This window comes from Mus musculus, chromosome 1 (assembly GCF_000001635.26).
Source record: "Mus musculus strain C57BL/6J chromosome 1, GRCm38.p6 C57BL/6J".
Lineage (NCBI taxonomy): Eukaryota > Metazoa > Chordata > Mammalia > Rodentia > Muridae > Mus > Mus musculus.
Genome location: NC_000067.6, coordinates 4,963,978 through 4,977,420, shown reverse-complemented (window position 1 = coordinate 4,977,420; position 13,443 = coordinate 4,963,978). Strand labels below are relative to the sequence as shown.

The following is a 13,443-nucleotide window of genomic DNA, read 5'->3' as shown; positions in this document are numbered from 1 at the left end:
CTGGCAAGCACATCAAGTGCTTTTCTCCAAGAAAAGAGCTTACGGCTCCTCATCTTTGCAGGCTGAGGTCTGTAAAAGGAAGTGCTAGAATAGCAGTGTGATGCCCAACAAAATATTTCCCCGCATGTTTTTTTGTCAAATACACAAATTTAAGTATGTGCCAAGTATTAATGACTATATACTGTTCAGGGCTTTAGTTGGGCCTCTCCTCTCCACCTGAGTGAGAAGAGCAGAGGATACTTCTTAGGTGCTGATGCTGTCAGACACTAATGCTAGCTCTCTCTCTCTCTCTCTCTCTCTCTCTCTCTCTCTCTCTCTCTCTTTGTGTGTGTGTATGTGTGTGTGTGTGTGTGTGTGGTGTGTCTGTCTGTCTGTGTATGTGTATTGTCTCTGTGTGTTTATGTGCATGTGTGTTGTCTTGGTGTATGCCTTCGTGTATGCATGTGAATTGTCTTTGTGTGTGTGTGTGTGTGTGTGTGTGTGCATGTCTGCTTTTAGATGTAATTGCCAGTACAGGCACATGTGGAAGCAAGAGATTGGACTCCAGAATCATGAAAGACGGACATAGAGTTGTTAATTTAAACAGATACAGTCTCCATCGTTATCATTTTTTAAAAGTAGCTCTTCCATGATGCCTACTACTCCTTTGACCACAGGGTCAAAACCATTGCTGGGATAAAGTAAACAAGTTGTAGCAAACCTTAGAGAGATATTTAAATGTGGGAAAGGAAGCAAGAGAGTGTTTACATTGTGAAGCACAGGCTGTTACGGTCAGAATCTGCTGCCAAGGCAGGCTGTTTACCTGCCTTATTGTTTCTGTGGACATCACAGGTGACTGTGACCTGGCAAACGAAAGCAACCTAATCTTTGTTAAGCTCCTTCCACCATGGTAGCATATCTTACTCCAGTCTTGCTATTTACATTGAGCTTTTAAAAGAATGTGTATGGCATGTGACAAACAAGTGTATATGCTGTTTGATACCTTTTTATAGACTGAAACATCTACATAAAAGCATCCAAATCAAGTACCCAGAATCCTCCACTATTGGTGTGATGGTTAACTTGATGTTAACTTGACATAGGTTAGAGTAAATTGGGAAGAGGGATTCACAGGCTAGGAAATGCCTGTAGACAAATCCATAGAATGTGATTGATGCTGGAGGGCCAAGGGCACTGTGAGTGGTGTCACCCCTCAACTAGTGGTCCTGTTTCTATTTTAAAAAGCAGGCTGAAGGGGTTGGAGAGATGGCTCAGCAGTTCAGAGCTCTGCCTACTCTTTCAGAGGATGGGGTTTGATTCCCAGTACCTGCGTGGCAGCTTACAACTATCTGCAAGTCCAGTTCCAGGGGATCTGAGACCCCCACACATTCATACATGCAAGCAAAACACCAATGTACATTTTTTAAAGAAAGGCAGGCTGAACAAGCCTCGGGGAGGAATCCAGTAATAAGCAGAGTTCTTTTATGGTCCCTGCTTCAGTTCCTGCCTTTGGGTCCCTTCCTTGAGTTTCTTCCCTGACTTTCCTTCATGATGGACTATAATTGAGATATAAATGAAAATAAATCCTCCCGGCTCTGAGCTGCCATTGCCATGCTGTTTATCACGGCAGTAGAAGCACCAGGAGCAGTGTTCTGACTTTGAACAGCAGAAAGAGTTTTGCCAGGTTCTATGTTTTCTTGGAACAGAGTCAGACAACATACACTCACCTGCATCTTGTTGCCATTGCGGTTGCTGGTTGCATGGGAATGAACTCAGGGCACTGTGAATGCTTCTTATGCACCATAGACTGACATATGCCCTAGCCACCCTGTGCGTTTCCCTTCACTCAGTACTGTTGATGAGATTAAGATCACTGTAGGTCTCATGCTGTTGGTGCTGTCTACTGTAAGTCTGTACTGCAGTTACATTTGCCATTCTCCAGACCTTCTCCCCTTGGCTTTGTCAGACTCTGTAGGTGAGTACGGTGTAGGCTTTTGAATGTTTTGGTGCAAACTTCCTGGAGAGTTTATTTCAAAGACTGCAATGGCTGCATTATAAGATGTGTATATTGTCAACTTTAGTATATTCTTGGAGTGTGACAAAGCCATTGCACCAACTCATAATAGATTGATACCAGAAAAGCAAGAGCTCTGGATGCCTACTGTCCTTGTTGCCACTGGAGTTTTCCTCATTATTTAAACTGTTGTGGCACAAGTGTGGCTGGATATATATTTGTGTGTGGGTGTTGTCCTCTGTGTATTGATAGTTCTCTCTTCACACCATTGCATTACACTGTTGGTCTATACTTACTGCTCTGGAGATTAAGAAAGAGAAAAGACTGAGCTTAATGTTTTCTTCTCAGTATCAAATGATACATTTAAAAAATCTCTTTCCTCTAAATCAGAATGAACAGGCTGATTTATGAAGCAGACATGTATCAACATTATTCATGTATGAGTAGATGCCTGTACTTATATAAATACACACATTTTCATGCATACACAGCCCACTTCACACAGTATTTCTATGTGTAAGTACTATATGTAAGTAGTGACCTACCACCACAAAAGACAGCATTGCCCCAGTGTTTACATGTGCTTTTCTTTTGAAAAAAGACTGAGATTTTCACCAGTTATTACAGGAGAAGCTCATACTTAGAGAAATATACCAGGCTGACTAATCTAGAGCACTATAGACCTAGTCCCAGAGTTTGCCCTCATCCTACTGTGGCAACATCTGTCCCCAGCTAGCCACTTTCCCCAGGGCCAGCTCTATAAAGGCTACAAGAAACAGAAACTGACTACTCACTGCCCATAATGGAGCCAGCCCATTACAACTTTTGGACTAGGTTAGACCACCCAGCCAACTGGATGCTTCTTCCCTGAGTTCAAAAGGGCATATGGTCTTCACAAGACCAAGGGGCTCTCCTCCCATTGATGGCCAACTAGACCATCCTCTGCTACATATGCAACAAGAGACACAGTTCTGGGGGGTATGGATAGTTCATATTGTTGTTCCTCCTATATGGTTGCAGACCCCCTTTAGCTCCTTGGGTACTTTCTCTGGCTCCTTCATTATGGGCCCTGTGTTCCATCCAATAGATGACTGTGAGCATCCACTTCTGTATTTGCCAGGCACTGGCATAGCCTCATAAGAGATAGCTATATCAAGGTCCTGTCAGCAAAATCTTTCTGGCATATGCAATAGTGTCTGAGTTTGGTGGTTCTATATGGGATGAATCCCTGGGTGGGGCAGTCTCTGGATGGTCCTTCCTTCCATCTTAGCTCCGAACATTGTCTCTGTAACTCCTTCCATGGGTGTTTTGTTCCCCATTCTAAGAAGGAGTGAAGTAGCCACACTTTGATCTTCCTTCTTCTTGAGTTTCATGTATTTTGCAAATTGCATCTTGGGTATTCTAAGTTTCTGGGCTAATATCCACTTATCAGTGAGTGCATAGCATGTGAGGTCTTTTGTGATTGAGTTACCTCACTCAGGATGATATCCTCCAGACCCATCCATTTGCCTAAGAATTTCATGAATTCGTTGTTTTTAATTGCTGAGTAGTACTCCATTGTGTAAATGCACCACATTTTCTGCATCCATTCCTCTGTTGAGGGACATCTATGTTCTTTCCAGCTTCTGGCTATTATAAATAAGGCTGCTATTAACATAGTGGAGCATGTGTCCTTATTACAAGTTGGAACATCTTCTGGATATATGCCCAGGAGAGGGATTGCTGGATCTTCTGGTAGTACTATGTCTAATTTTCTGAGGAACCGCCAGACTGATTTCCAGAGTGGTTGTACTTCAATGCAATCCCCATCAAAATTCCAATTCAATTCTTCACCGAGTTAGAAAGGGCAATTTGCAAATTCATCTGGAATAACGAAAACCAAGGATAGCAAAAACTATTCTCAACAATAAAAGAACCTCTGGTGGAATCACCATGCTTGACATTAAGTTGTACTACAGAGCAATTGTGATTAAAAAAAAAAAACAAAAACTGCATGGTACTGGTACAGCAACAGACAGGTAGATCAATGGAATAGAATTGAAGACCCAGAAATGAACCCACACACCTATGGTCACTTGATCTTTGACAAGGGAGCTAAAACCATCCAGTGGAAAAAAGACAGCATTTTCAACAAATGGTGCTGGCACAACTGGTGGTTATCATGTAGAACAATGCAGATTGATCCATCCTTATCTCTTTGTACAAAGCTCAAGTCTAAGTGGATCAAGGAACTCCACATAAAACCAGAGACACTGAAACTTATAGAGGAGAAAGTGGGGAAAAGCCTCGAAGATATGGGTATAGGGGGAAAATTCCTGAACAGAGCAGCAATAGCTTGTGCTGTAAGATCTAGAATCGACAAATGGGACCTCATAAAATTGCAAAGCTTCTGTAAGGCCAAAGATACCGTCAATAAGACGAAAAGGCCACCAACAAATTGAGAGAAGATCTTTACCAATCCTAAATCAGATACGGGACTAATATCCAACATATATAAAGAACTCAAGAAGGTGGACTCCAGAAAATCAAATAACCCTATTAAAAAATGGGGTACAGAGCTAAACAAAGAATTCTCAACTGAGGAATACCAAATGGCTGAGAAGCACCTGAAAAAATGTTCAACATCCTTAAACATCAGGGAAATGCAAATCAAAACAACTCTGAGATTCCACCTCACAGCAGTCAGAATGGCTAAGATCAAAAGTTCAGGTGACAGCAGATGCTGGCAAGGATGTGGAGAAAGAGGAACCGCATTTACCTTCTTAGCTGCCCACAATGAAAGGGGCTTTGCAGTCAGTACACACTTGACCGGAAATCAATAACCTTTCTACCTAAGTCTTATTTCCACTGCTTCAGAGGGAGAAAGACTGAGTACAATGCTCTAAAAGGTCAACAGTTTTACATTTCTTTAGTTATTCAAAGGAAGAACAGAAACAGGATTACAGAGAAATTTCCATCAAAATCTAGGCCCAAGGTCAAGATAAAGTCAAAAGGCTTCTGGGATATAGAAAGCTCATTTGGTTTTGCTGAGTTAGAAGTGGAGAAGCTGAAGATAACTAACAGTCTGTCTTTCTCAGTCTCTGTCTCCCTCTGCCTCCCTTTTGAGATGGGATCTCATTATATAAATCAAGCTAATTCTGAACTCAAGCCCCTCCTGCCTCAGCTACCCCTGAGAAATTACACATATTTACCACCATGGCTGGAATTTTTTTCTTGAATTACTGGACAAACAGCAGTGTCCTTTACCAAGGCAGGAAAAAGCATGAAGAAAGGACATATTTTTCCAGTGAGATGCTGTGTGATTTTACAAATTGATTTTCCATGTTGTAATAATCTTGTCCTATTTTAATATATATGTTAAATTTGCATATACATATATATTTGCAGTGGTTACTCTACAGTTTTCAAAGGATAGTCCTTTCCATGCTGGGAACCTAAAGAGCTATCAGACATTCTCTCACAAAACACTAAGGCCTGCCTGGCACAGTCTTCAGCAGACAGCTGAAGAGCCCCGAAGTTTACTAAGACCAAAAGTTTACTAAGTGCTAAATGTCTTTATAAGTACCCTCTGCTAGCTTGTCATTGGAGATGCAACCTACCTGCATTCATCACAAGAAATTCCCATTATTCCCTGGGATAGAGAAAGCCAGGAAGGTTTTAGTCAGTGTTGGCAAGCTCCTTGGTCATTTGATGCTCCTAAGATGAGTAGCCAGTTGATAGCCTCATGCCTGATACCAAGAACTTGGAAGGTAAAAGAAGGAAGATCAGGAGTTGAAGGCTTCATGAAACCCTGCCTCTAAACAGAGGGGAAAAGAAAGGAATAAAATTACATAATTTGTTAATCTTCCAGATAATATTCTTATTTCTAATATTCCCTCCAAATAACAGTAAGAGGTGTCTCATACAATATTTACTTTTGTAAGAGTAGAAGAGAAGACAGGACTGTTACAGTCTTAGGACCTTCTGTGGCTTCAGACCTGCAGTGACTTACAAATTTGGCAATAGCTATCTAAAGAGAAACTGTAAAAAAAATTCCATCTAAGGCCCTGAAATACTGTAGCATGCTTAAGAGGCTTTTCAAACGCTGGGGACATGTGTGAGCCACCATCTGGTAGTGACTGGAACTTAGAACAGTCTTTGGTTACTTCGCTGTCAGCAGGCTTCTACTTGAATAACAGTGAGCTAACCTTTGCTTTATATCCACCCCAAATTATTCAGACAATAAATCCAGAAGGACCGACCACACTTTAAAAGATTCATTGTAGTGATATTGCATACAGAAGGGCCACTAATACCCACTCATTACCAAAGGCTGTCCATCTTACAGGATCATATGACATAAAAGACAAAGCTTTTATTAGATTTTGTGGTCTACTTCTTGTGAAGACCATTTCATCTAGGTTTTCGTTAATAGTCATGGGCTGGAACTAAATGGGCTTTTAAACAGTGATGGCTACACTGCAGGATAATGTACCAGCATCCAGTCAAACTTAAAAATCAATTCATTTCAGCATCCTTCTAAACAAAATAGAAACCAGTGCTGATCTGGGGTCGACTGTTTCCCAGCAGCTAATAACAGATGGCAGCCTGGGCTGGCAGAGTGCCTGTTTGTGACTTAATTAGCATCAGGTGACCCAGCATTATCCTGGGAGGATGTGATTCACAGAAGCTGCTTTCACCTGTTGCTATTTTCAGAGTAGGCAGCTAAGCCCAGAGAGAGCTCAGCATGCAATCTACCCTGCTGCTGGTGAGGGAGGTTTTAAAACCTCATTGTGTGGCTTCATGAATGAGAGATAATGAGAAGCCCATAAAAGACTCTGTGGATTGAACAGCCTGGACACCAACATTTTTGGGGGCCTTTCCTTGGGTTCTAGAAGCTAACAGCCATACATCTGATGTACCTCCCTTCAACCCACTTCACTCTCCTGTCTTGTGGCAAGTTGGCTTTTACTTCCTTTTCTAACTCCAGTTCCTCTGATCACTTGCAATTCTGCCCCAAATGTTAGGCATGGGCTAAAAGAGGTGGGGTTGTAGGGTCCTTCCCTTCACACCCAAGTGAGCATACATGATATTCTCATGCCCAACTTACTCCACCCATCCATACTTGTCTGCTTTCTTCCCTTTCACTCACATTAGGATGTACTAGCAATTGTGTTTTCTGTGAGAAAGCATGCTGCACCCCGGGCAAAACACAACAGGAAAAGCCTTCCAGGGGCAAGGCAAACCTAGAAGGCAGAAAAACCAACAGGAGGTAAAATTAGGAGCAAGATGGGACATATTATGCTAAATTACTCATAAATGTAGCTTCAGAGAACAAGAAAATGAGGGTGTCTCTGAAGGCCATCGGATGGGGGTGTTCCTGGAATATTTGTGTGCTTCTCACGCAGAGGTGCCTCAGTCCCCAGGGCTTCTCTAAGCAGGGAAATTAATGAGAATGGGACTCAGGAGGAACGAAGCTTTGCTCCTAATAGGGAATAGCAACAAAGACTGATAATTGGAATCCACTCAAAGCCCAGCAGTACTGAGGAAATGAGGAAAAATGATAGCATCCTGCCAGGGTTCAAGAAAGTCACCCACCAGTGAGGTAGGGGGAGCCTATTGATTTGCAGCTAGCGCCAAATGCGCTTGTTAGAAAACAGCAATTATTGAAAATACAGCTATGAAAGTGAGACTGTTGTTTGGTTTTGCTTCCTTGAAAAGGGGGGTCTAAGTTTGTGAGCCTCTTGCTTCTATTTTTATGGCCACAGGCCAGCTGGGAAGTGGCTTTAAAGAAAGCAGACACATGTAGAATGATAGAAAGCAGAGCTGCAATCAGTGAAAGTCTCTCTTGACAAAAAGTTAGGGTGATCCACAAGACTTAGGGTAGTTCTGTGGTAATTAAGGGCCTACAAGCACCAGGAATGAGTTGTGTCACATGGCCAGAGATGGGGACATTTTAAAGCAGAAGCAAATAATGTGGGCAGGTTTATAGCAATATATTTGGAACCCTTACATAGAATTGACACTTTTCTGAGAAAATATGTTTAAAATGTTATAGCATGGGGGATATAGTTTAGTGGTAGAGTGTTTGCCTACATTCACAAGATCCTGGCTTCAGCTCCAATAAACACACACAGCCAAAATCAACACAACAGCAAGAAACTTTGAGTTCCATCAAAGTTGAAAATCCTGTCACATGAAAATATTGTACAGATAAATTGAAAGGATGTTGTTTTAATAATCACTCTCATCGGTAAAAATGTAACAGAACAGCATAGGGGCAGAAAGGTCCATTAGGGCTCAGGTTTAAAGAGTCTCGAGCCCTCATGGCAAGAAAGGTGCAGCTGGAGCTCTTCACATCTGCAGGGACCAGAAAGCACAGAATGTAGGCAGAATTGGAAGTGGTCATCACCTTGAAGGCTGCCTCCAGCAACCCACTTCTGCTAGATAGACCACTGTCCCAAGGTTCCGCAACCTCCCTAGAATGGCAATACCAATTAAGGATTAAATGTTCAAACAAGCCCATAAGATCATTTCACATCTAAATCATAAGTATTTAGAAATCTGGCCCTAAGAAAGACATCAGACCCAGAGGAACCTATGGGTTGCACAATATCTTCAAGGAACACGTGATCCCAATGTTCCAGATTATAAAGACTAAACCTTCTAACCTCTGGCACAGCACAGACTAAAAAGATTTAAATAAGGTAAGAGTGGGCCAAACAAGAAAATCATGAAGAGGCATCCTATTCAAACAAGCCACAGAACTCAAAAGAGAGCAAGTCCTATACATAGGAATAACTGCTCGGCAAACATTTATTGAGTACCACTGCATGTTACCAGTATAACTCAGTTGCTCCTGGCATGTTTACACTTAATCCTTACTTCTCCGGAGTTCTGTAGCTAAGAGAAGCAGGATTTCAGAGATGTGACAACTTCAGGTGATCAGCCTTGAAACTGGGATTTGAATCACTTTCTTCAAATCCTAATTTTTATCAATATGTGATTGATTTTTTAAAATTTTTATCTTTGTTTACTTTTTATAAATCTGATAGGCAAAATGTGGTCCCTGGTTTAAATTGTAATTCTCCCAATTCCATAACTTATTTACATATAGATTTTATAAAGTCTTATACTTTAATCGCAAATATTTCTTTCTTTTCTACCAATACTTCAGAAATCCTTTAGTGCTCACATTTTTACTCTCTCAAATGGGCTCATCCTGTTAGGTGCTTGTTTAGCTCTTTTGACGCTTTGCTAGAGATGCCAGGAGCCTCTTAAATATGGCCAAACTAACCTTCTTTTATAGATGACACACACAGTTTCTGTTTATATGGGAAATATAGGATAATAGTATGATTCATCCCCTTATTTCCTAGCTTTCTAGTCATTTGGTTCCCTCAAACCTTCTAGAAATGATCATGAGATTTGCTATTTTTATTCACTGCATTGTTGCTAATGTATACTTTAAAATTTTTTATGTGTACATGTATTTATCTTATATCTATGTCTGTACACCATGTGTGTGCCTAGTGCCCTCAGAGAGCAAAAGAGCACACTTGATCCCCTGGAATTGGAATTATAGGTGATTATGGGCCATCCTGTGGGTGCCATGACTTTAACCAGGTCCTCTGAAATAGTAGTGCTCTTAACCACTAGACCATCTCTCCAGACCCAGTAATATTTATGCTTAGGTTTGCCCATTCTTGATCAGCAGCAGCCTTGTGCATTAGAAATTTAGCATTTAAATATAATCAATCTGCCATTTTATTACATATGGCCACTGAGAACTATTAAACATGTTTATTATTTATATTAAAATGTCTTAACTCTAAAATACTATCCAGCTATTAAAATGAATGTAATAGCTATACAAGCCATCAAAGAAGATTTTTTTTTGAGTCATTTAAAAAAGACAAGCAAGCAAGGAGTGACTCTTGGTGGTAGGGTGTTTGGAGGTGTCAGGTTTACTCTTCACCACCACCACCTACCAGGGGTACCATAAATATATAAGCATGTGTGCTAGAAATAAGTTTGAGATCAAAGGGAAAAGACAACTACTCCAATTATAGTGTCCCCACAAGTAAAACTTTAATTCTCATCAGAACTATGTACTACATTCAAAAGCAGAAGATCGAGCACACTGGGGCAAGATGTGTACTTGATTTTTGTTCTCAATCAAGTGGTGACTGTGTCACCATGTCACCATGTCTCCCATTGGCTGAGGGTCAGCCTCATGGCCTTTCAAGACTGGCTAACTTTAAAAGAATAAGCCTGGAAGTAAAGAAGGAAGGGGACAGCTGCCTGCCACCTAGCCTGCCTTCCACCCAAGTCACTTAAGGTCAGAGAGCAGCAGTGCCTGTATAAACAAAAGTATATGTGCAAATACTCTAATAACTTCCCTAAAACTGTTTTAAACTAAGGTTATTTATGTTTTTAAATTTATAGAAATTGCTCTGAAAAGATTCATATTAAACCCTTAATATTACCACTTGTGGGGCTAAAGAGAAGCATTAGGCAATGTCTGAGGCAGGGGAATGATTAATGTTAAGCACCATGCATTCCTCTTGCCCTTGGGATAGTGTTCTTTGGACTCACACTCTTTTTTAACTCAAATTTATTGCAGTATTTACTTATTGTGCATGTGTAGGTGGGGGGAGGTCAGAGGCGAACTTGCAGAAGTCAGTCCTCTCCTTCCACAAAATGAGTCCTAGGATTAAACTCTGATCAACAGACTTGGCAGCAAGTGCCTTCATTGGCTGAGCCATCTCACCAGCCCCAAACTCAAGTTTAAATTGTTTTTCCTTTGAATAGATCTTATATCTATCAATTTCATCTGGTTTCTGTATTTGAGACAAAACAAATGTCAAAAATTGGCTAGAGTATGAAAGGGCATAAGTTCATGTTGATGTTTATAAGAACTTGTAGTTTCTAATAAAAAAAATAGTCACTGGAAAAAAAAAGAACTTGTAGTTTCATGGGAAATTGATGTTTGAAAATGAGAGTGATCTCTAAAAGAGTGTGTATAAGGAGGAGAGTAAGTCTATAGGACTGTAACCTCACATAGATTTTTGACCAGTTGTATGATTAGCAGCAAGCCCTTGAACTCCCTTGGCCTGAGGGAGTTCTTCTGTGGAGGCATACATTACCATTACTTAAGTTTCATGACAGATCAAGATCCTGTCTCAAAGCTGGACATAGCAGTAGATGCCCTTAATTTCAGCACTCTAGAGGCAGAGACAGGTAGATCTCCATGATTTTAGGTCAGCCTGGTCTACAAAGAGTTCTAGGACAGCTATGCAGAAAGATCTGTTTCAACCCTTGTCCCAGTCAAAAAGGAAAGACTCTGTCTTAAAACAAAACAATGAAACAAACGCCTTGCCTAGCCTACAAAAATAAGCACTCTTAAATAAAAGGAACCCTTAGTACGTGAGTGTTTGGAGGTGACCGTGTCTACTGTGAGCCAGTGAGCTGGATGAGAAGGAACATTTGGTTGGCACATTGGTGACAAAGTTAAAGGAATGCTGTGTCACACCAGGGAGGTGAGTTATGCCTACTTGATCCTTGGTTTCTTCCTGTGAACAGATAAGCATCTGCAGTCATACTTGAGCCTTCTAAGAAGGGCAAAAAGAAATGACACATAAAACTTTCTTGTAATCTATGAAAACATAAAATATAAAGTATTATTTCTTTTAGTCAGCCTTAAAGGTTAACTATGGAAGAAGAGTCTATAATCCATTACTTAAGTACTTCTTCGTGACTCTAAAGCCAGAACAATGCCGACAACATTGCCAAGTTCAGATTTCCACTTGAAATGGAATCTGGCCTCCTTGAATCACATTTGCTGCTTTTCTTCATTTTTCTTTGTCAGTAGCAGAAAATTTCTTAGGCCTTTACCTTTCACAAGTTGAAAGTTTAGTTGTGTGGAGTCTTGCTCTGAAAGCACCCTTCCCTTTATTCTAAGGCATATCAGGCTACTCTGTGTCAGAGTACTGTGTGCTCTTGCCAAAATATCACAAAAAATGGTCTCTAGTCCAGTTGCTATTGTGGTTCCCCTTGAAATCTCTTGAGCTGGGCTTTCATAGTCCACATAGAAGTCCAGAGTCCTGCTAGGATGGCATATGAAGTTCTGCTTACAGGATTCAACAACCTCTCTAGTTCAGATTACAGTTTCCTACGCTTTCAAAAAACATCACGGTCAATCCTGTCACATCCAAACTCCACTTTTGCTGCTAACTTTAGTTTTAGTTAATTTTCTATTGCTATGACAAAAAACCATGAGCAAGGCAACTTACAAGGAAAGCATCTAGTGGCCTTAGAGTTTCAGAGGTTTAGAGTTCATGATGGTGAGCAAAGACAGATACATCTAAGAACTCACATCTTGACATATAAGTAGGAGGCCAAAAAATCCAACTGGGATCAGGTTTTTCCAATCATCAAAGTCCACTCCTGGTGACATACTTCTTCCAACAAGGCCATGTCTTCTAATCCTTCCCAAGCAGTTCCTCCAACTGAAAAGCAAGTATTCAAACATATGCACATGTGGAAACCATTCTCATTCAAACCACCACAATAACCAAACACTACATACACTGACACTTTGATTATGTTCGTTACTTCTAAGATACAAAACTGCTGGAGTTGCCATAACTTGTTAAAAAATCTTACATGCCATGTAAGCATAACTGTGCCTACATTAATCTGGGAAGGGCCCCACTTCTCTGCCAGCTGAATAGACATAAAGCAGCAGTACATGGTTCAGTTTTCTTATAACTGTGTGGTGTGAGTAGGAATGGCCACCATGGAGAAATGTGTTTGAATACTTACCCCATAGTGAGTGGCACGATTAGGAGGTGTGGTCTTGTTGGAGTAGATGTGGCATTGTTAGAGGAAGTCTGTCATTGTGGCATGGGCTTTGAAGTTTTCTATGTTCAAGCTACAACCAGTGTGGCACTTAGTCACTTCTGCTCGCTCTGAATCAAGATGTAGAACTCTCAGTTCCTTCTCCAGCACCATGTCTGCCTGTATGTTATGATGTTTTCTGCCATGATGATAAAGGACTAAACCTCTGAACCTGTAAGCCAGCTCCAATTAAATATTTTCCTTTATAAGAGTTGACATAGTCTTTGAGTCTCTTCACAGCAATGGAAACTCTAACACTATCTTAGGTGGCTCTAGGCCTTATCAAGTTGACAACTAAAGCTAACTAGGCCATTCTCCAAAACAGAGTACCCCACCCCTCATCTACAGTTTCCTTTCTCAGTTTCAGTTACCCAGAATCAAATATAGTCCAAATGTATTATGTAGAAATTTCCAGAAATAAACAATTCAGAAATGCTAAGTTCAACTCCAATTAGTGTAGCAAAGTCTCCTGCCCAGACATGATTCACCTCTTCATTCCCTCATTCATACTACATGCATTGTACCCTGTCATCACTTAACTGTTCCTATTACCAGATTGTCTGTTGCAG

At 40.8% G+C, this 13,443-nt stretch overlaps 1 protein-coding gene and 1 long non-coding RNA gene across 5 annotated transcripts in view; one reads left to right on the top strand and one right to left on the bottom strand.

Annotated features, from left to right (window-relative positions):
• Positions 1-13,443, top strand: part of Rgs20 (regulator of G-protein signaling 20) — a 160,727-nt gene that overhangs the window by 92,879 nt on the left and 54,405 nt on the right. The gene's annotated exons all lie outside the window — the stretch shown is intronic.
• Positions 168-6,564, bottom strand: Gm16041. Its single transcript, XR_373197.3, has 3 exons — positions 6,293-6,564; positions 5,593-5,789; positions 168-3,856 (listed from the first exon to the last, which is right to left on the bottom strand). It is a non-coding gene; the product is annotated as a predicted gene 16041 (long non-coding RNA).